We start from the raw sequence: 24,513 nt of genomic DNA on the forward strand, positions 1-24,513 counted from the left end.
CTTGTTGGCAATCACAGAGGTCAGACCTTTCTTGTAGTTGGCCAACAGGTTTGCACACATCTCAGGAGGGATTTTGTCCCACTCCTCTTTGCAGATCTTCTCCAAGTCATTAAGGTTTCGAGGCTGACATTTGGCAACTCGAACCTTCAGCTCCCTCCACAGATTTTCTATGGGATTAAGGTCTGGAGACTGGCTAGGCCACTCCAGGACCTTAATGTGCTTCTTCTTGAGCCACTCCTTTGTTGCCTTGGTCGTGCGTTTTGGGTCATTGTCATGCTGGAATACCCATCCACAACCCATGTTCAATGCCCTGGCTGAGGGAAGGAGGTTCTCACCCAAGATTTGACAGTACATGGCCCCTTTGATGCGGTGAAGTTGTCCTGTCCCCTTAGCAGAAAAAGACCCCCAAAGCATTATGTTTCCCCCTCCATGTTTGACGGTGGGGATGGTGTTCTTGGGGTCATAGGCAGCATTCCTCCTCCTCCAAACACGGCGAGTTGAGTTGATGTCAAAGAGCTCCTTTTTGGTCTCATCTGACCACAACACTTTCACCCAGTTCTCCTCTGAATCATTCAGATGTTCATTGGCAAACTTCAGACGGGCATGTATATGTGCTTTCTTGAGCAGGGGGACCTTGCGGGCGCTGCAGGATTTCAGTCCTTCACGGCGTACTGTGTTACCAATTGTTTGCCTTGAGGTCATTGACAAGATCCTCCCGTGTAGTTCTGGGCTAATTTCCTCACCGTTCTCATGATCATTGCAACTCCACGAGGTGAGATCTTGCATGGAGCCCCAGGCCGAGGGAGATTGACAGTTATTTTGTGTTTCTTCCATTTGCGAATAATTGCACCAACTGTTGTCACCTTCTCACCAAGCTGCTTGGCGATGGTCTTGTAGCCCATTCCAGCCTTGTGTAGGTCTACAATCTTGTCCCTGACATTCTTGGAGAGCTCTTTGGTCTTGGCCATGGTGGAGAGTTTGGAATCTGATTGATTGATTGCTTCTGTGGTCAGGTGTCTTTTATACAGGTAACAAGCTGAGATTAGGAGCACTCCCTTTAAGAGTGTGCTCCTAATCTCAGCTCGCTACCTGTATAAAAGACACCTGGGTGCCAGAAATCTTTCTGATTGAGAGGGAGTCAAATACTTATTTCCCTCATTAAAATGCAAATCAATTTTTAACATTTTTGACATGCGTTTTTCTGGATTTTTTTGTTGTTATTCTGTCTCTCACTGTTCAAATAAACCTACCATTAAAATTATAGACTGATAATTTCTTTGTCAGTGGGCAAACGTACAAAATCAGCAGGGGATCAAATACTTGTTTCCCTCACTGTATATATATATACACACACATATACATACATACACATACATATACACATACATACATATAAATACGTATACATACATATCCTTTAAAAAATATATATATCTCCTTTATTACTTTCATTTTAGTCATTTAGCAGACGCTCTTGTCCAGAGCGACATACAGCAGCAATTAGGGTTAAGTGCCTTGCTCAAGGGAACATCGACAGATTTTTCACCTAGTCGGCTCGGGGATTAGAACCAGCAACCTTTTGTTTACTGGCACAAAGCTCTTAACCACTAAGCTACCTGCCGCCCCACTTTCCAACCCCACCACCCCTCCCCCAATTGGAGTAAACTAGTGAACAACAATGCTTAGGCCTCTACTTCCAGCTTATACATACTATATACATATATTTATGGACAGTCAATTTTACAATAATTATATTACTACTCTCAACCTCTCCGATCATTTTCATGATGTCCATCCGGTTTGCTTCTATATGCCATATCTTTCTAACTGTGCTCTTTCTCAAAAGCTCTCAACCTATAACCTATATACTTATTATGGACACAGTATGCTTTCCATTAGTTATCCTGTTGTTATTAGTCGTTGTTAGTTGTTATTAGCCCCATCCCTCAGCTCCATTCAACACCTCCCATCTATCTCTTAACACAATCCATATTGGATTTCTATTTGCCATATATTTTTCAACTTTACTGTGATGTTTCACAAAAGTTCTGAACCCTTCTATTCTCATTGTTTCTACAGATTGTAAATTGAAAATAAACATTTTTGCTAAAAGTATTATTATATTATTGATGGATTGACTATTGTTTATTCGCAGTGCTGTGCTAGTATTGTAACTGACATGTTAACTAATGTTTCATCCCCTCTCGACTGGGGTGAAGTGAATGAATAAGCTACGCTAGTGAGTAGCCAACACAGCCAGGTCAGCTGTAGTTATCTGTCAGATAGCGATATGAGGTGGCTGTTATTACTATCTAACAGCAGTTGTTTGTATGGAAATGTTTTGTAGCCTTTGTTTAGTCATGTTTCAGAAGTAAATTAACTTGGCAAGCTTTCGCCAGTTGATGTACCGTTAGAGAGAGAGAGCTGACCTATTTAGAATTCAAGCCACACTTAACCAGCATGGCTACCACAGCTTTCTGCAGCGATACGCCATCCCATCTGGTTTGGGCTTAGTGGGACTATCATTTGTTTTTCAACAGGACAATGACCCAACACACCTCCAGGCTGTGTAAGGGCTATTTTACCAAGAAGGAGAGTGATAGAGTGCTGCATCAGATGACCTGGCCTCCACAATCCCCCGACCTCAACCCAATTGAGATGGTTTGTGATGAGTCGGACGGCAGAGTGAAGGAAAAGCAGCCAACAAGTGCTCAGCATATGTGGGAACTGGTTGAGTGTGCAAAGCTGTCATCAAGGCAAAGGGTGGATATTTGAAGAGTCTCAACTTTAAAATATATTTTGATTTGGGTAAGACTTTTCTGGTTACTACATGATTCCATATGTGTTATTTCATAATTTTGATATCTTCACTATTATTCTACAAAGTAAAAAATAGTAAAAATAAAGAGTAGGTGTGTCCAAACCTTTGACTGGTACTGTAGTTTAAAGAGAGCAGAGGTCGAGAGACTTGCAGTTTCTCTTCAGCTATTTTCATAGCCTACCTTTTAGGAGTGAAAAGATTTTCAGACTGAGAAATATGGGTGATCAATATTTAGGCCTATTTCTAGGAAATGTAGTAAACTATAGCCTAATCATGGGCCTATTTAGGAAGTACATTTCTTTGGAAAGATAACTGCCCAGTGCTTTTCCACCCACGCGTAGCCTATAGCCTACTCTATTTATTTGAGACCACACGCACCTGATCTCGTAGGTATGGCTACTGAACTGGAAGCAGCAAGAATGATGACAGTGACACTTGTTTTGCATAGTGTCAGGGGTGCTGAAGGTGGGTGTGGTGAATGAATCAAGCGCAGGAGGCAGAGGTACAGTCCAAAAGACTTTAGTGCAATATCCACAAGAGAAAAGCACATAATAGCCCGAAGGCGAAAATCACGGCGCACACAGGCGTCAAATAAACGGCGCACAAACATGTGCAAACCAACTTCTCCAAAACACTGGAGGGAGGAACAAAGCTCCAACACGAAAACAGAATGGGCAATCACACACAAACACAGACACACACAACGAGAACTAAATAGAACACTAACGAGGACTAACTAGACACAGGTGTACAACATCAAGACAAAACCAAACGAACATGAAACATAGATCGGTGGCAGCTAGTACTCCGGGGACGACGACCGCCGAAGCCTGCCCGAAACAGGAGGAGGAGCAGCCTCGGCCGAAACCGTGACACATAGTCCTATAGGATATAGCCTTCCTTTTAGGAGGATGATTTGCAGGCAGAGAGAAATAAATGTGTTATCCATACTTATTGAAAATGAAAAGGCGCAACTCTCGCTCACTATAGTAGCCTAACCTATGTGCGCATTGTGCCTTTTCCTTTTCAATGATGATTACATTTTTTGATTGCACTTCGACTCACGTTGGTTGAGCGACCTCCACTTCTTTTCATTATCAGTATTCATTTACAGACACTGTAGTAAACTACAGTCTAATCATATTTAAGTTCATTTCATATTCAAGTTAACTGCCACGTGATTCTCCGCCCATGTAGGCAGCCTACTCTATTTCAATGAGACCACATATACTAGGTGCATTTGAACTCTCACGCCCAACTAGGCGAGGTAGGCTGTTGAAGTTGAAGCAGCGAATTGTGAATAATGCGGGAAATATTTGATTTTAATACAATAGGTAGACTAACGCATACAAAGCAGAAAGAGGACCATTTCAAAATAATCTGTGGGACAACAAAAATATTTTCATCCCAAAGTCGTCTGTCTGACCGCCCGTTCCCGCCTGTAGCATGAAAAATAGGTGACCGCGCTGCAATGATCTCAGTGGGGACCCGCAGGTCCCGCAGGCATCCCGCAGGAATGCAGCCCTCTAGTGCAGTCAGTACCCAACACTATGTTCATCATGTCTTAGCAGGATCAGATGGTGACAGGGGTCCTAGCAGGGTCAGACAGCCAGGGAAGACCAGTCTACGGAGCTCAGGTGAATTTTGCAGTATATGATGTAAATGATACAAAGTTCCATCTTGAATTGATGGGTAGACCTACAGTAGCTACAGGACAGCAGTTTAAGCTTAAAACTACAGTCTGGGATCCGGGAATAATGGTCATTTCAATTATTGAACCATTGATTCTATTCTTGGATAATATAATGTATAAATGTACACCAAGGTAATTCTTTGTCATTCCTCCTTTTAGGAGGATCAGATGGTGACAGGGGTCTCAGCAGAGTCAGGCAGCCAGGGAAGACCAGTCTGTGACAGAGGTGAGTTTTGCAGATACAGCACTTTATTCTCTCTGTCCAGCAAACACTGGACAAGCCAGATGCTATTTTAAGGTAGTCTGACAAACCTCCAAAGTTGATTTCCAAACTGTATCAAGGGTTGATAGAGGCTTTTCCCGATGACACAAAACATGTAAAACAAAAATGTGAGGAAGACCTGGGAGACGCTATTGATGATGATTAATGGATACAGATATGTTAGAATGCCCAGTCATGTTCATATAATCTCAGACATAAATTACTGCAGTTTGAATGCCAGTGAAACGGAATATCATGCAATCAGAAATTGTATTATTCTGCTGGAGGTGTAAAGCACAAAAGGGGACATATTTGCATATATTGTGGTCTTGTGAAGGCTGGCTGAATTCTGGCAAAGAGTATGTTCTTATATCTCAGCATGTCTACAGATTCTCCCTTCTCCCTGTTTTTGTTTGCTTGGAAATGTTGATACTGGAGACTTATCAGAAGAAACTGTGTAACCTAGCATTTATAGGCTATAGAGTCAAACTTTTACCAGCCGCACAGGTTTAGCCTAAACTTTATATGGCCTCCGTATGGTCTAAATGAGCCAAACCCTGAATTAACGTAATAATTAACTGAATTATCATTATCAAATAGGCCTACCTGCTTGCACTTTTTGCAGGCTGTGTATCCATCTACCTGGTTGTTGTCCTCCACAATGACTCAAAAATGTCAAGATTTCACTCGCACAGCACCTTTTTCCATAATAGTGTATTCCACCATCATAACCTTTATTTTCATTCTCCGGTTATGTTAGCCATTTTCAAGTAAACTGGGCTAGCCAGGGAAAGTACATTTGGCAACGTATTGTCGTGTGGGGGGAGGTAACATAAGCTCTGCACGTGGACAAATTAGGAATGTTTCAGCACCACACAAATAATCGACAGTTCCCAGCTCCACTCTCTCGCTACGTGGCTGGTAGCCTAGGCCTAGGCTACTATGTCTGCCTCACTGCTCACAGAATGGAATTCGCAACACAATGCAACGCAACAAGCTCCTGGGTTTGTAAAAAAACTAATATTATCTTGATTTCCGACAAGCAATATAATTGTTCTGAACCGCGAGCCGACCCGCGGATTGAAAGAATGTTTTCATTCCACCCACCAGCAGATTTTTTGCGGGTCACCCGCGGGGAACCATGGGTATCCGATCTGATGCAGGACTCTACTTTGTGCCGTGCTGTAGGGCTAGGTATACTCTTCCACTTCCTTTTACTAATGAAGAGCCCTTTAATTGCAGCATACAGTAGGAGAAAGGCCAGCCTCTTCTTAACACGGGCACTCTAATGTTGACAACAGCTCCATGGGCTGACCGGTTATCACTACATGCACAAACAGGCAGAAGACTAACTAATGAAGCACTTCAGTTTATAGTACGAGAATTAGTGGGGGGAGAGAGAGATGGAGGGTGGGAGGGATAGAGTGAAAAGGGGAGTAGAGAGATAGGGGAGGCGAGATAAAGGGGAGAGAGAGAGACAGAGGCTCAACGCGTCACTACTTCACAGGAGAGCCATTTGAACGTAAACTTTTTTTTTATCAAAATGCAGTTTTTGGCAGAAATGCCTTCTGAAACATGTGAACTTTCATGTGGCTTAATAACAAACTGGTATGCCATCTGTAAATACAAATAACATTGTTAAATTACGAGCCTAGTTGGTTTAGCCACGGAAAAAGACAGGAACCTTCCCGCTAGCCATGATGCACGCTCAATTTTTTTGCATCTTCCAAGTGGTAGACATGTTGTGTAAATCAAATGATACAAACCCGGCCAAAATCCATTTTAATTCCAGGTTGTAGGGCAACAAAATAGGAAAAATGCCAAGGGGGGTGAAAACTTTCGCAAGCCACTGTATATCCTTTATCAAGTGATGATTGGGAGGGTGCATTGTGTCGATCCTTGTCAAATTCTCTAATTCTATTCTCTACTCAATTAGATCAATGTATTTAACCTTCGTCATCATATAGGACATAACCCAGGCATGTATTATTGCCAGATACTTTCCTATCCAGTGTTTCAGTGTTTTTCAGATTTCAATAGCAGTTATGTTCCCCATCCAGCTCTCCTCTCCTGTACCAAAGCCAATAAAAACCTATTCCCATCATCCTCGGCTAGGAGAAAAAAAGGGGGTTTCATGCTGGTGCTACCTTAAATAATCGAACAATGCATTGGAAGTTGAGGTGTGATCTTCCTCTGTCTGAGAAAGGTCTCTGACCAAAACATCACAGTATGTTTTAAACTTCCGATTTCCAATAAACTATTTACACTCAGTGGCCAATTCATTAGGTACACCCACCTAGTACCAGGTTGGATCCCCCCTTTGCATCCAGAACAGCCTGAATTCTTCGGGCATGTAAACATAAACTGGCCACTGAGTGTATATTTGAGAATAAAGAGAGTGTCATGGCTCACCTTCTAATGCGGGCCTAACCATTCCCAGGCACCCCTCAGGCAATGAGTCTTAACCAGTGGTGTAAAGTACGCAAAAATATAAGCGCTAGTAACACTGAAACATGCATGGGAGCATCAGCTGTTCTGTACAACTGTGTGATCACGCTCTCCGTAGCCGATGTGAGTAAGACCTTTAAACAGGTCAACATTCACAAGGCCGCAGGGCCAGACGGATTACCAGGACGTGTACTCCGAGCATGCGAAACATGTTGGTCAAACTGGCAAGTGTCTTCACTGACATTTTCAACCTCTCCCTGTCTGAGTCTGTAATACCAACATGTTTCAAGCAGACCATCATAGTCCCTGTGCCCAAGAACACTAAGGTAACCTGCCTAAATGACAACCGACCCATAGCGCTCACGTCTGTAGCCATGAAGTGCTTTGAAAGGCTGGTCATGGCTCACATCAACACCATTATCCAAGAAACCCTAGACCCACTCCTATTTGCATACCGCCCCAACAGATCCACAGATGATGCAATCTCTATTGTGCTCCACACTGCCCTTTCACACCTGGACAAAAGGAACACCTATGTGAGAATGCTATTTATTGACTACAGCTCAGCATTCAACACCATAGTGCCCTCAAAGCTCATCACTAAGCAAACACCTCCCTCTGCAACTGGATCCTGGACTTCCTGACTGGCAGCCCCCAGGTGGTAAGTGTAGGTAACAACATATCTGCCACGCTGCTTCTCAACATGGGAGCCCCTCAGGGGTGCGTGCTCAGTCCCCTCCTGTACTCCCTGTTCACTCATGACTGCATGGCCAAGCACGACTCCAACACCATCATTAAGTTTGCCGACGACACAACAGTGGTAGGCCTGATCACCGACAACGATGAGACAGCCTATAGGGAGGAGGTCAGAGATCTGGCCGTGTGGTGCCAGGAAAACAACCTCTCCTTCAATGTGATCAAGACAAAGGAGATTATTGTGGACTACAGGAAAAAGAAGAGGACCGAGCACGCCCCCATTCTCATCGACGGGGCTGTAGTGGAGCAGGTTGAGAGCTTCAAGTTCCTTGGTGTCCACATCACCAACAAACTAACATGGTCCAAGTACACCAAGAAAATATTTGGCATGGGTCCTCAGATCCAGAAAAGGTTCTACAGCTGCACCATCGAGAGCATCCTGACTGGTTGCATCACCGCCTGGTATGGCAACTGCTCGGCCTCCGACCGCAAGGCACTAAAGAGGGTAGTGCGTCCGGCCCAGTACATCACTGGGGCCAAGCTTCCTGCCATCCAGGACCTCTATACCAGGCGGTGTCAGAGGAAAGCCCTAAAAATTGTCATAGACTACAGCCACCCTAGTCATAGACTGTGGTCCTCTGTAGCTCAGCTGGTAGAGCACGGCACTTGTAACGCCAAGGTAGTGGGTTCGATCCCCGGGACCACCCATACACAAAAATGTGTGCACGCATGACTGTAAGTCGCTTTGGATAAAAGCGTCTGCTAAATGGCATATTATTATTATTATTATTACTGTTCTCTCCGCTACCCCTCCCCCTCTTTTACGCTGCTGCTACTCTCTGTTTATTATCTATGCCTAGTCACTTTAATAACTCTACCTACATGTACATACAGTTGCTTGCGAAAGTATTCACCCCCCTTTGCATTTTTCCTATTTTGTTGCCTTACAACCTGGAATGAAAATTGATTATTTGGGGGTTTGTATCATTTGATTTACACAACATGCCTACCACTTTGAAGAGGGGTGAAACAAACAAGACATAAGACAAGCATAACTATTCACCCCCCCAAAGTCAATATTTTTTTTTTTTTTTTTTATATTAATATATATTTTTTTTATTATAATTTTTTTATGGGGGGGGGGGGGGGGGGGTAGATCAGCTTAATATTGCAGATAGATTGTAACTTCCATCAAAGTAATTGTCTGCATCACTTCCAATCCCCCATGTTTTTTATAAATATACTCCCCTTTATTACTTTTCAACCCCGCCATCCTTTCCCTACTTGGGTTTAATTAGTGAACAACAATGCCCAGGCCTCTACTTCCAGCCTATACTTACACCTTATGGACACAGTCAATTTTACAATAATTCTATTTTATTTGTTTTTGCTCCTGAACTTCTTCTACTCTCAACCTCCCCAATCATTTTCATGATGTCTATCCGGTTTGCTTCTATATGCCATATCTTTCTAACTGTGCTCTTTCCCAAATGCTCAATAATTTGTAGAGCCACCTTTTGTAGCAATTACAGCTGCAGGTCTCTTAGGGTATGTCTCTATAAGCTTGGCACATCTAGCCACTGGGATTTTTGCCCATTCTTCAAGGCAAAACTGCTACAGCTCCTTCAAGTTGGATGGGTTCCGCTGGTGTACAGCAATCTTTAAGTCATACCACAGATTCTCAATTGGATTGAGGTCTGAGCTTTGACTAGGCCATTCCAAGTGTTTTAAATGTTTCCCCTTAAACCACTCAAGTGTTGCTTTAGCAGTATGCTTAGGATCATTGTCCTGCTGGAAGGTGAACCTCCGTCCCAGTCTCAAATCTCTGGAAGACTGAAATAGGTTTCCCTCAACAATTTCCCTGTATTTAGCGCCATCCATCATTCCTTCAATTCTGACCAGTTTCCCAGTCCCTGCCGATGAAAAACATCATGTTCTCGGGGTGATGAGAGGTGTTGGGTTTGCACCAGACATAGCGTTTTCCTTGATGGCCAAAAGCTCAATTTTAGTCTCATCTGACCAGTGTACCTTCTTCCATATGTTTGGGGAGTCTCCCACATGGCTTTTGGGGAACACCAAACGTGTTTGCTTATTTTTTTCTTTAAGCAATGGCTTTTTTCTGGCCACTCTTCTGTAAAGCCCAGCTCTGTGGAGTGTAAGGCTTGAAGTGGTCCTATGGACAGATACTCCAATCTGTGGAGCTTTGCAGCTCCTTCAGGGTTATCTTTGGTCTCTTTGTTGCCTCTCTGATTAATGCCCTCCTTGCCTGGTCCGTGAGTGTTGGTGGGCGGCCCTCTCTTGGCAGGTTTGTTGTGGTACCATATTCTTTCCATTTTTTTATAATGTATTTAATGGTGCTCCGTGGGATGTTCAAAGTTTCTGATATTTTTTAATAACCCAAACCTGATCTGTACTTCTCCACAACTTTGTCCCTGACCTGTTTGGAGAGCTCCTTGGTCTTCATGGTGCCGCTTGCTTGGTGGTGCCCTTTGCTTAGTGGTGTTGCAGACTCTGGGGCCTTTCAGAACAGGTAGATATATACTGCGATCATGTGACACTTAGATAGCACACAGGTTGACTTTATTTAACTAATTATGTGACTTCTGAAGGTAATTGGTTGCACCATATCTTATTTAGGGGCTTCATAGCAAAGGGGGTGAATACATATGCACACACCACTTTTCCGTTATTAATTTTTTACATTTTTTTTAAACAAGTAATTTTTTTCATTTCACTTCACCAATTTGGACTATTTTGTGTATGTCCATTACATGAAATCCAAATAAAAATCTATTTAAATTACAGGTTGTAATGCAACAAAGTAGGAAAAACGCCAAGGGGGATGAATACTTTTGCAAGGCACTGCATTATCTCAATTACCTCAACTAACTGGTGCCCCCGCACATTGCCCCCTGTATATAATAATAATAATAATAATAATATGCCATACATAGTATATAGTCTCGCTATTGTTATTTTATTGCCTCTCTTTAATTATTTGTTACTTTTAATTCTTTTTTTAAAACTGCATTGTTGGTTAAGGGCTTGTAAGTAAGCATGTATTCCGCGCATGTGACAAATAACATTTGATCTGATTTGATTTGAACAAGCAACAATTTCTAAGACTTTACAGTTAATATAAGGATATCAGTCAATTTAAATAAATTCATTAGGCCCTAATCTATGGATTTCACATGACTGGGAATACAGATATGCATCTGTTGGTCACAGATACCTTTTTAAAAAAGGGAGGGGCGTGGATCAGAAAATCAATCAATATCTGGTGTGACCACCATTTGCCTCATGCAGCGCGACACATCTCCTTCGCATAGAGTTGATCAGTGGCCTGTGGAATGTTGTCCTACTCCTCTTCAATGGTGCCGAAGTTGCTGGATATTGGCGGGAACTGGAACACGCTGTCGTACACGCCGATCCAGAGCACACCAAACATGTTCAATGGGTGACAGGTCTGGTGAGTATGCAGGTCATAGAAGAACTGGGACATTTTCAGCTTCCAGGAATTGTGTACAGATCCTTGCAGCATGGGGCTGTGCATTATCATGCTGAAACATGAGGTGATGGAGGCGGATGAATGGCACGACAATGGGCCTCAGGATCCCGTCACGGCTTATTGTAGAGAAATTAACATTCAATTCTCAGGCAACAGCTCTGGTAGACATTCCTGCAGTCAGCATGCCAATTGCACGCTCCCTCAAAACTTGAGATATCTGTGGCATTGTGTTGTGTGACAAAACTGCACATTTTAGAGTGCGCCTGTGTAATGATCATGCTGTTTAATCAGCTTCTTGATATGCCACACCTGTCAGGTTGATGGATTATCCTGGCAAAGGAGAAATGTTCCCTAAATGTGTGCACAACATTTTAGAGAAATAAGCTTAAGAAGTTGTTTTGGGTATCTGTACTTTACTTTAATATTTATATTTTTGACAACGTTTACTTTTACTTCACTACATTCCTAAAGAAAATAATGTACTTTTTACTCCATATATTTTCCTTGACACCCAGAAGTACTATTTACATTTGAATGCTAAGCAGGACTGGAAATGTGTCCAATTCAATTAAGAAAATGACTGTAAAAACGGTTAAATCCGCATTGATTGATGACGAATTGAAACATTTTATGGTTGAGAGGGATGAGGCAAAAGGAATGGCAAATAAGTCTGGCTGCATAACCAATTGGCAAACCTACCACAAATTGAGAAATCCTTTGACTAAACAGAATAAAAAGAAGAAGAAACTATACTATGAAACAAAGATAAATTATATAAAGAATGATAGTAAAATGCTTTGGAGCACCTTAAATGAAATCTTGGGCAAAAAGGCAAACTCAGCTCCATCATTCATTGAATCAGATGGCTCATTCATCAAAAAACCCACTGATATTGCCATTTACTTTAATAATTGTTTCATTTGCAAGATTAGCCAATTTAGGCATGACATGCCAGCAACAAACGCCGAACCTACACATCCAAGTATAACTGACCAAATTATAAAAGACAAGCATTGTAATTTTGAAATCCTAAAAGTGAGTGTGGAAGAGGTTAATACATTTTTTTGTCGATCAACAATAACAAGCCACCTGGGTCTGACAACTTGGATAGAAAATTACTGAGGATGACAACGGACTATATTGACACTCCTATTTGCCATCTCTTCAATCTAAGCTTACAAAAAAAGTGTGTGCCCTCAGGCCTGGAGGGAAGCAAAAGTAATTCTGCTACCCAAGAATAGTAAAGCACCCTTTACTGGCTCAAATAGCTGACCAATCAGCCTTTTACCAACCCTTAGTAAGCTTTTAGAAAAAATTGTGTTTGACCAGATACAATGCTATTTTACAGTAAATAAATTAACAACAGAATTTCAGCATTCAACATGCATGGCACTTACACAAATAACGGATGATTGGCTTAGAGAAATTGATAATTAAAAGATTGTGGGAGCTGTTTTGTTAGACTTTTGACATTATCGATCATAGTATGCTGTTGGAAAAACATATACAGTATGTTATGGCTTTACACCCCCTGCTATATTATGGATTGAGAGTTACCTGTCTAACAAAACAAAGAGGGTGTTCTTTCATGGAAGCCTCTCCAACATAATTCAGATAGACTCAGGCATTCCCCAGGGCAGCTATATAGGCCCCTTACTTTTTTATATATTTACTAATGACCTGCCACTGGCTCTGAGTAAAGCCTGTGTGTCTATATATGTGGATGACTCTACACTATACACATCAGCTACTACAGCAAGTGAAATCACTGCAACACTTAACAAAGAGCTGCAGTCAGTTTCAGAATGGGTGGCAAGAAATAAGTTAGTTCTAAATATTTCAAAAACTAAAAGCATTGTGCTTGGGACAAATCATTCACTAAACCCTAAACCTCAACTAAATCTTGTAATGAATAATGTGGAACTTGAGCAAGTTGAGGACACTAAACTGCTTGGAGAAGTAACCCTGGATTGTAAACAGTTATGGTCAGCACATATTGATGCAACAGTAGCTAAAATGGGGAGAGGTCTGTCCATAATAAAGCACTGCTCTGCCTAGTTTTTGTCGCACCTGGACTACTGCCCAGTCGTGTGGTCAGGTGCCACGAAAATAAAATAAAAATACCATTGGCCCAGAACAGTGCAGCACGGCTGGCCCTTAAATGTACACGTAGAGCTAACTTAATGATATACATGTCAATTTCTCATGGCTCAAAGTAGAGGAGAGATTGACTTCATCACTACTTGTTTTTGTAAGAAGTATTGCCATGTTGAATGCACCAAGCAGTCTGTTTAAATTACTAGCACCCAGCTCGGACACCCATGCATACTCCACAAGACATGCCACCAGAGATCTCTTCACAGTCCCCAAGTCCAGAACAGACAATGGGAGGTGCACAGTACTACATAGTGCCATGGCTACATGGAACTCTATTTCACATCAAGTAACTCACGCAAGCAGTAAAATCAGATTTAAAAAACAGATAAAAATACACCTTATGGAACAGCGAGGACTGTGAAGAGTCACACACACAGGTACAAACACACACATACAAACACACATAACATACTCACTATACACACATGTACACCTGGATTGTGTGTTGTATTAGAGTCGTGGACGGAGGGCACAGATTGTGAAATCTGTTGTAAAATGTATTTTAATGTTTTAAAATTGTATTACTGCCTTAATTTTTGCTGGACCCCAGGAAGAGTAGCTGCTGCCTTGGCAGATCCATAATAAGTACAAATACAAAAACATCCCTGGTCATCCCTACTGCCTCTGATCTGGTGGACTCACTAAACACAAATGCTTAGCTTGTAAATGTTGTATGAGTGTTGGAGTGTGCCCCTAGCTATCCGTAATATTTGCTTAATATAAGGAATTTGAAATGATTTATACTTTTACTTTTGATACTTAAAGGAAAAGTCCACCCAAAAACTATCTTTTGGTATTTGTTGCTGACAAGCAAAACATTATGGGACTATGTCAACAACAGACTAATGAAACAAATACCAAAATATTGTTTTTAGATGGAATTTTCCTTTAAGTATATTTTAGCAATTACATTTACTTTTGAGACTTAAGTATATGTAAAACCAAATACTTTTAGACTTTTACTCAAGAAGTATTTTACTGGGTGACTTTCACTTTTACTTTAGTCATTTTCTATTAAGGCATCTTAATTTTACTCAAGTATGACGATTGGGTACTTTTTCCACCACTGGTCCTAACTCAAACACCTTATAAGGGTATGTGTAGGAGCAATAATTAATAATTTGGGCAGAGCAAAGCAGAAAGAGAGAGAGAATATAATGTTTAAAACAAGTGGCAAGGTACAGTGTTTGAGCGTTTGTTGATTTAACAGGCGTTGAGAGGTCCTGTGTGGCAAATGTTGAGTCTGGAGCCAGGAATGCTTGGCGTGAAGAGCCGAGGTTAGCCAGTTTTACACGTCCTGGCATGGGAACAAAGAGGTTGTGTGCTGTGGGATGCATAAAACATGTGCAGCAAACGCAGAGGCAGGCTGTAGCATACAGTAGCAGAGAAAGGCAACTAACGACACAGACGCACACACATGCCCATGCACACGCAACGCACACATGTTTTGGTGTCTGTCTGTCTGTCTACGGAGGAGTGTGTGTGAGTGTGTTTGACTATTACCTTGTTTATTGTCCATCCACACATATCAGTCAAGTCAGCACCTCTTGCCTTTCCTAGCCTCTGGATACAGCCGAATCATGTCCGTTAAATTGTTGATCAGGGCCTTTTTTTGTCCTGGCAGCCCTCGAGCTGCCCATTGTTTGCGTCCCAAATGGCACCCTATTTAGTGCACAACTTTTGATCAGGGTCCAAAGGGCTTTGGTCAAAGTAAGTGCACTATAATGGGAAAAGGGTACCTTTTGTGACGTAGCCATTATCTGCTGTGTTTGCTTTCCAACAAGTATTGATTACACAGTCTCAGAATGGAGGGCACACACCAGCTCCGGGGCTATGATGCAATCATGTAGAAATAATTTCCAGCGTGCCCAGCCACACACAACTAATCAGCCTGATGAATGGAAACGCGGAATCGTTCTAATGAAGTCTCACCGAGTCATTCATCACAGGAAGTAGTGTGTGTGTGTTTATGTGTTTACACATAAGCACACAAACACACAAACACAAACACACACACACAGGAATGCCCCTTTAGATTACTAACAGAGATACTCTCTCTGTCACAGACACGTGGCTCAGTGTGCCCAGCTTAGCATGGTTTAGGAAGCTTGGCCTGACGAGCACTCAGAAGCATCTAGAACTATTTTGTTTCTCAGTTTTTTTTGGCACACAATATTTAATAACATGATTTTCTGGTTGTGAATTCGTATTCTTCTACACCTGCATTACTAGCTGTTTGGGGTTTTAGGCTGGGTTTCTGTACAGCACTTCGAGATATTAGCTGATGTAAGAAGGGCTATATAAAATAAAATTTATTGAAAATTGATTGAGATACAACCAGAATATCAAAGGCTTTCATTTTGCTGAGCAAACACATCTCTGTGTATAGGTTATAGCCTGGTGTGTTTAAACATTAATCCCAGTGCCTGCACACACACACACACACACACAGCCATAGAGGCCTATCGATGGAATGTAAACCTTCTGAGTGGGGGTGTTAGGAGAGCAGGGGCTAGATTGGGTTGCACAATGCTATGCCACCTATCACCCTGCCTATTCTCTTTGCTCGGAAAACAAGTAATCACTGCTAATTATAACTAGGGACACCTGCTCGCTGTTCCCATGAAAGATGCATGGACACTGCTGACCTCATGCCAGGGCAGCGGAGTATCTCTTACACTCCACCACAACGCTGTTTTCTTTTATGACGTCACGGTCAGGTTATATACAGGTTGTATAAGGACGTTTTGTTAATGTCTTTTTAGCAGCCAGAAAAAGCTGTCTATCTGGTTGTAATCTGGTTATATGACATATTTTTTCTCTAATTTTCAAAATCATTAAAAAGGTATCTTTACCTGGATATAACAGAGATCAGTTGGTTGTTAACTGGTTGTATGACGTCTTCTCAACCAGAATACGAATTCACAACCAGAAAATCATGTTATTAAATATTGTGTGCCAAAAAAAACTGAGAAACAAAATAGTTCTAGATGCTTCTGAGTGCTCGTCAGGCCAAGCTTCCTAAACCATGCTAAGCTGGGCACACTGAGCCACGTGTCTGTGACAGAGAGAGATGTTGACAGGCTGCGCTGGCCCCTGGCAAGGCTTTCACTAACTGCTCTAAAGATCCCTGTCACATTACACCATGAAAGTCGGTCTGGGAGGACTGTCAGAAATGCAAGCGGTGGAGAAGAAACAGCGTGGAGCGACACGCTGGCTGGATGCAGACACCCCACATGAAACTTCAAGCTCCTGACTTACTGCTCTAAGCATGACATAAGAGATGCCACAAGCGAAAACAATATATGTTTTTTTCTATGACTACGTTTAAATGTATACTGAACAAAAATATAAACGCAACATGTAAAGTGTTGGTCCCATTTTTCATGAGCTGAAATAAAAGATCCCAGAAATGTTCCATACGTACAAAAAGCGTATTTCTCTCAAATTTTGTGCACACATTTGTTTACATCCCTGTTAGTGAGCATTTCTCCTTTGCCAAGATAATCCATCCACCTGACAGGTGTGGCATAACAAGAAGCTGATTAAACAGCATGATCATTACACAGGTGCACCTTGTGCTGGGGACAATAAAAGGCCACTCTAAACTGTGAAGTTTTGTCACACAACACAATGCCACAGATGTCTCAAGTTTTGAGGGAGCGTGCAATTGGCATATTGACTGCAGGAATGTCCAATAGAGCTGTTGCCAGAGAATTGAATGTTCATTTCTCTACCATAAGCCGTCAATGTTGTTTAGAGAATTTGGCAGTACATCCAACTGGCCTCACAACCGCAGATCACGTGTAACCACGCCAGCCCAGGACCTCCACATCTGGATTCTTTACCTGCGGGACCGTCTGAGGAGGGGGAGGGGGCGTGCTGAGGAGTATTTCTGTCTTTAGTAAAGCCCTTTTGAGGGGAAAAAGTAATTCTGATTGGCTGGGCCTGCTCCCCAGTGGGTGGGCCTATGCCCTCCCAGGCCCACCCATGGCTGCGCCCCTGCCCAGTCATGTATAATCCATAGATTAGGGCCTAATGATGTCACGATCGTTTATGGAAGATACGGACCAAGGCGCAGCGTGATAAGCGTACATTTTATTAAGTACTTAACTCACGACAAAACAACAAACAAACGAAACGTGATGTCCTAGGTTACACTAAACAAACCTTTACGGAACAAGATCCCACACCGACAAGTGCCAAACAGGCTGCCTAAGTATGGTCTCCAATCAGAGACAACGAGATACAGCTGCCTCTGATTGGGAACCACCCTGGCCAACATAGTTCTAAACGATCTAGCACATCAACATAGAAAATAAAACATAGAAACTCCACACCCTGGCTCAACACTTAAGAGTCCCCAGAGCCAGGGCGTGACAGTACCCCCCCCCCTCCCCCAAAGGTGCGGACTGCGACCGCGCCACACAAACACAACAGGGTAGGGGCCGGGTGGGCATTCCGCCTCGGAGGTGGATTCGGCTCCGGGCGTGACCACCACTTTCTCTCCACCTCCCCGTTGCGCCCCTGGTCTGGTCTGGCACCGCTGACTGGAGCTGGACCCGACGACGGTGGATCGATCTGTACAGGCTCCGGACTGGAGCCGCTGGCCGGAGCTGGACTGGGCACCGGTGGAGCGGATTACTCTGGCTCCGGAGTGGATCCGCTGACAGGAGTTGGACCGGACCCCGGTGGAGCGGATTGCTCTGGCTCCGGAGTGGAGCAGCTGACCGGTGCCGGACCAGGCACCGGTGGAACAGGCACGGGCCGGACTGGACACATGCACCACTGGCTTGGTGCGGGGAGCAGGAGCGGGCCGGACCGGGCTGACGACGTGCACCACTGGCTTGGTGCGGGGAGCAGGCACGGGCCGCACCGGGCTGACGACGTGCACCACTGGCTTGGTGCGGGGAGCAGGAACGGGCCGGACCGGGCTGGCGACACGCACCACTGGCTTGGCGCGAGGGACAGGAACAGGCCGGACCGGGCTGGCAATGTGCACCACTGACTTGTTGCGAGGGACAGGAACAGGCCGGACTGGACTGGGAACACGCACGACTGGCTTGGTGCAGGGAGCCGGAAAAGGCCGGGCCGGACTGTGGAGGCGGACTGGAGGTCTGGAGCGAAGAGCTGACACTACCCTTCCTGGCTGAATGCCTACTTCCACACAATATGTGTGAGGCATCAGCACAGGACGTACGGGGCTGTGCACTCGTACTGGCGTTACAGCACGTGGCACTGGCGCAGGATATACGGGGCCGAGGAGGCGTACTGGAGACCACGAGCGTTGAGCCGGCACACCCCGTCCTGGCTGAATGCCCATCTTTGCACGACACGTGCGTGGTGCTAGCACAGGACGTACAGGACTCGCGGCACAGTACGTGACTCCGCATAACACGGAGCCTGCCCAGTCACACGCTTCCTAGCCTGAGTACGGGGAGTTGGCTCTGCTCTAACCCTAGGCTCCGCCAACCACCCTTTTAGCCCCCCCAAAAAAAATTATTGGGGCTGTCTCTCGGGTTTCCTCCTCGGCCGGTACCCTCTGCGTTGCCGCTGCTCCTCTCTATAGCGCGCCTCCACAGTCTCCTCGCAAGGAAGGCGATCCATTCCGGCCTGAATCTCCTCCCAAGTCCAGGATCCCTACCCGTCCAGGATCTCCTCCCAGGTCCAGGCTGTCTGTTCCTGGACACGCTGCTTGGTCCTCTTTTGGTGGGATCTTCTGTCACGATCGTTTATGGAAGATACGGACCAAGGCGCAGCGTGATAAGCGTACATTTTATTAGGTACTAAACTCACGACAAAACAACAAACAAACGAAACGTGAAGACCTAGGTTACACAAAACAAACCTTAACGGAACAAGATCCCACCCAGACTGGTGCCAAACGGCTGCCTAAGTATGGTCCCCAATCAGAGACAACGAGCTGCAGCTGCCTCTGATTGGGAACCACCCTGGCCAACATAGATCTACACGATCTAGAAAACACAACATAGAGAATATGACATAGAAACTCCACACCCTGGCTCAACATTTAAGAGTCCCCAGAGCCAGGGCGTAAAATGAATTTATTTCAATTGACTGATTTCCTTCTATGAACTGTAACTCAGTAAAATTCTTGAAAATGTTGCATGTTGCGTTTATATTTTTGTTCAGTATATACTGTATGTACTGTATACAGTGGGGAAAAAAAGTATTTAGTCAGCCACCAATTGTGCAAGTTCTCCCACTTAAAAAGATGAGAGAGGCCTGTAATCTTCATCATAGGTACACGTCAACTATGACAGACAAATTGAGGAAAAAAAATCCAGAAAATCACATTGTAGGATTTTTTATGAATTTATTTGCAAATTATGGTGGAAAATAAGTATTTGGTCACCTACAAACCAGCAAGATTTCTGGCTCTCACAGACCTGTAACTTCTTCTTTAAGAGGCTCCTCTGTCCTCCACTCATTACCTATATTAATGGCACCTGTTTGAACTTGTTATCAGTATAAAAGACACCTGTCCACAACCTCAAACAGTCACACTCCAAACTCCACTATGGCCAAGACCAAAGAGCTGTCAAAGGACACCAGAAACCAAATTGTAGACCTGCACCAGGCTGGGAAGACTGAATCTGCAATAGGTAAGCAGCTTGGTTTGAAGAAATCAACTGTGGGAGCAATTATTAGGAAATGGAAGACATACAAGACCATTGATAATCTCCCTCGATCTGGGGCTCCACGCAAGATCTCACCCCGTGGGGTCAAAATGATCACAAGAACGGTGAGCAAAAATCCCAGAACCACACAGGGGGACCTAGTGAATGACCTGCAGAGAGCTGGGATCAAAGTAACAAAGCCTACCATCAGTAACACACTACGCCGCCAGGGACTCAAATCCTGCATTTCCAGATGTGTCCCCCTGCTTAACCCAGTACATGTCCAGGCCCGTCTCAAGTTTGCTAGAGTGCATTTGGATGATCTTGAAGAGGATTGGGAGAATGTCATATGGTCAGATGAAACCAAAATATAACTTTTTGGTAAAAACTCAACTCGTCGTGTTTGGAGGACAAAGAATGCTGAGTTGCATCCAAAGAACACCATACCTACTGTGAAGCATGGGGGTGGAAACAACATGCTTTGGGGCTGTTTTTCTGCAAAGGGACCAGGACGACTGATCCGTGTAAAGGAAAGAATGAATGGGGCCATGTATCGTGAGATTTTGAGTGAAAACCTCCTTCCATCAGCAAGGGCATTGAAGATGAAACGTGGCTGGGTCTTTCAGCATGACAATGATCCCAAACACACCTCCCGGGCAACGAAGGAGTGGCTTTGTAAGAAGCATTTCAAGGTCCTGGAGTGGCCTAGCCAGTCTCCAGATCTCAACCCCATAGAACATCTTTGGAGGGAGTTGAAAGTCCGTGTTGCCCAGCGACAGCCCCAAAACATCACTGCTCTAGAGGAGATCTGCATGGAGGAATGGGCCAAAATAGCAGCAACAGTGTGTGAAAACCTTGTGAAGACTTACAGAAAACGTTTGACCTGTGTCATTGCCAACAAAGGGTATATAACAAAGTATTGAGAAACTTTTGTTATTGACCAAATACTTATTTTACACCATAATTTGCAAATTAATTCATAAAAAATCCTACAATGTGATTTTCTGGGAAAAGAAATCTCATTTTGTCTGTCATAGTTGACATGTACCTATGATGAAAATTACAGGCCTCTCTCATATTTTTAAGTGGGAGAACATGCACAATTGGTGGCTGACTAAATACTTTTTTTCCCCACTGTATGTTGTATGGCTGTGTATGTGTTACACTGAGGGAAAAAAGTATTTGATTCCCTGCTGATTTTGTATGTTTGCCCACTGACGAAGACATGATCAGTCTATAATTTTAATGGTAGGTTTATTTGAACAGTGAGAGACAGAATAACAACAAAAAAATCCAGAAAAACGCATGTCAAAAATGTTATAAATTGATTTGCATTTGAATGAGGGAAATAAGTATTTGAACCCTCTGCAAAACATGACTTAGTACTTGGTGGCAAAACCCTTGTTGGCAATCACAGATGTCAGACGTTTCTTGTAGTTAGCCACCAGGTTTGCACACATCTCAGGAGGGATTTTGTCCCACTCCTCTTTGCAGATCTTCTCCAAGTCATTAAGGTTTCGAGCCTGACATTTGGCAACTCGAACCTTCAGCTCCCTCCACAGATTTTCTATGGGATTAAGGTCTGGAGACTGGCTAGGCCACTCCGGGACCTTAATGTGCTTCTTCTTGAGCCACTCCTTTGTTGCCTTGGCCGTGTGTTTTGGATCATTGTCATGCTGTAATACCCATCCACGACCCATTTTCAATGCCCTGGCTGAGGGAAGGAGGTTCTCACCCAAGATTTGACAGTACATGGCCCCGTCCATCGTCCCTTTGATGCGGTGAAGTTGTCCTGTCCCCTTAGCAGAAAAACACCCCCAAAGCATAATGCATTCCTCCTCCTCCAAACACAGCGAGTTGAGTTGATGCCAAAGAGCTCGATTTTGGTCTCATCTGACCACAACACTTTCACCCAGTTCTCCTCTGAATCATTCAGATGTTTATTGGCAAATTTCAGACGGACCTGTATATGTGCTTTATTGAGCAGGGGAACCTTGCGGGCGCTGCAGTATTTCAGTCCTTCACGGCGTAGTGTGTTACCAATTGTTTTCTTGGTGACTATGGTCCCAGCTGCCTTGAGATCATTGACAAGATCCTCCCGTGTAGTTCTGGGCTGATTCCTCACCGTTCTCATGATCATTGCAACTCCACGAGGTGAGATCTTGCATGGAGCCCCAGGCCGAGGGAGATGGACAGTTCTTTTGTGTTTCTTCCATTTGCGAATAATCGCACCAACTGTTGTCACCTTCTCACCAAGCTGCTTGACAATGGTCTTGTAGCCCATTCCAGCCTTGTGTAGGTCTACAATCTTGTCCCTGACATCCTTGGAGAGCTCTTTGGTCTTGGCCATGGTGGAGAGTTTGGAATCTGATTGATTGATTGCTTCTGTGGACAGGTGTCTTTTATACAAGTAACAAACTGAGATTAGGAGCACTCCCTTTAAGAGTGTGCTCCTAATCTCAGCTCGTTATCTGTATAAAAGACAACTGGGAGCCAGAAACCTTTCTGATTGAGAGGGGGTCAAATACTTATTTCCCTAATTAAAATGCGAATCAATTTATAACATTTTTGACATGCGTTTTTCTGGATTTTGTTGTTGTTATTCTTTCTCTCACTGTTCAAATAAGCCTACCATTTAAATTATAGACTGATCATTTCTTTCAGTGGGCAAACGTACAAAATCAGCAGGGGATCAAATACTTTTTTCCCTCACTGTATGGCTGTGTGTGGTATGTCATTGTGGTAGATGTACTGCATTGAACTGAAAAAAAATTCTGCCTTTAGAAAAGTTAACAGTGATGAAATGCATGTGGTGGTATTTGAGCCAAACACTCAAATTGAGCAACAAGTAAACAGCAACAAGGAAACGGAGTGGAACATAAGGGTGGGCGATATGTCCTAAAAATTATATCTAGATTTTTTCAAAGTTATGGACAATTCACAATATACAGTGTTCAGACCCCTTCCCTTTTTCCACATTTTGTTAAGTTTCAGCCTTATTCTAAAATAGATTAAAATAAAAAATTTCCTCATCAATCTACACACAATACCCATAATGACAAAGCGAGAAAGGTTTTTAGAAATGTTTGCAAATGTCATATTTCCGTTTTCTTTTTTAAAAATAAATCAGCAAAAATGTCTAAAAACCTGTTCTTGCTTTCACATTATGGGGTAGTGTGTGTAGATTGATGAGGGGAAAAAAACGATTTAATCAATTTTAGAACGTAACAAAATGTGGAAAAAGTCAAGGTGTCCGAATGCACTGTATATCTCGATTTTCTCTAAATTAGCTTTGTTGTACAATTAAAGGTTAAACACACTGCATTTCAAACAGTCAGTAATAATGTAATGAATTTAGGGCTTGTGATATTATACCCAGGCTAAATATAAGCCTTCCACAACAATAAGACCCACTAATAATGTAACTATTTTATCAAAATAGTTTAACCTGCTTTTTTTTGCAATAATCACTGACCTGGCTTTCAAGTCTGTCTATGAAAATGCCCATTTTGTTACATATTTAACCAGAACGATGCACAATGCACATTCACTAATAATGACCAACTTCTGGTAGCAGGCATTATAGAAAATTAACACAGCTCTTATAAACAATCTCTCAAGCACAAGCCCACGTACTAGTGCGCAGCCAGCTAATCTTTATATTTCATGTTTAGCCAACTTGGATCTATTTGGTATTTGGTATTTTATTAGGATCCCCATTAGCTGTTGCAAAAGCAGCAGCTACTCTTCCTGGGGTCCACACAAAACATGAAACATGACATAACACAGAACATTAATAGACTAGAACAGCTCAAGGACAGAACTACATAAAACAATTTTAAAGGCACACGTAGCCTACATATCAATACATACACACAAACTATCTAGGTCAAATAGGGGAGAGGCGTTGTGCCGTGAGGTGTTGCTTTATCTGTTTTTTGAAACCAGGATTGCTGTTTATTTGAGCAATATGAGATGTAACGGAGTTCATGCAATAATGGCTCTATATAATACTGTACGCTTTCTTGAATTTGTTCTGGATTTGCTAGCTAACAAGGTAGAACAGTTTAATTATTATGAACACACCCTTCTGTCCATCTCCAACTGTTTGAACAGCATGCTAGCCTGTCCACTTTGTTCAGATGTTGAAATCAAGTGGCCTGCCTTATTTCTCAGAATGAGAACGAGTTGCCAATTCCTTACATAATTGCAATTTATGCTTATTGTGCTTACAGGTCTGCAGACTGACCAGACATGTGTTTGTCAGTTCTGAACTGAAACAGA

At 43.1% G+C, this 24,513-nt stretch overlaps 1 protein-coding gene across 2 annotated transcripts in view; it reads right to left on the minus strand.

Moving 5' to 3' along the window:
* LOC311112037 (zinc finger protein 385B-like) overlaps positions 1-24,513 on the minus strand; it is a 72,685-nt gene that overhangs the window by 30,774 nt on the left and 17,398 nt on the right. Inside the window, exon 1 of one of the 2 annotated variants that reach the window (XM_084155007.1) lies at positions 2,925-3,002. The exons of the other annotated variant lie outside the window; for it this stretch is intronic. The gene's annotated coding sequence lies outside the window, so the exon portion shown is untranslated. Of the gene's footprint in view, positions 1-2,924; positions 3,003-24,513 lie in introns of those variants that run through there. 2 annotated transcript variants of the gene reach the window in all.

The sequence above is a fragment of the Coregonus lavaretus genome (assembly GCF_964263955.1).
Source record: "Coregonus lavaretus genome assembly, chromosome: 38".
In the NCBI taxonomy this organism is placed as follows: domain Eukaryota; kingdom Metazoa; phylum Chordata; class Actinopteri; order Salmoniformes; family Salmonidae; genus Coregonus; species Coregonus lavaretus.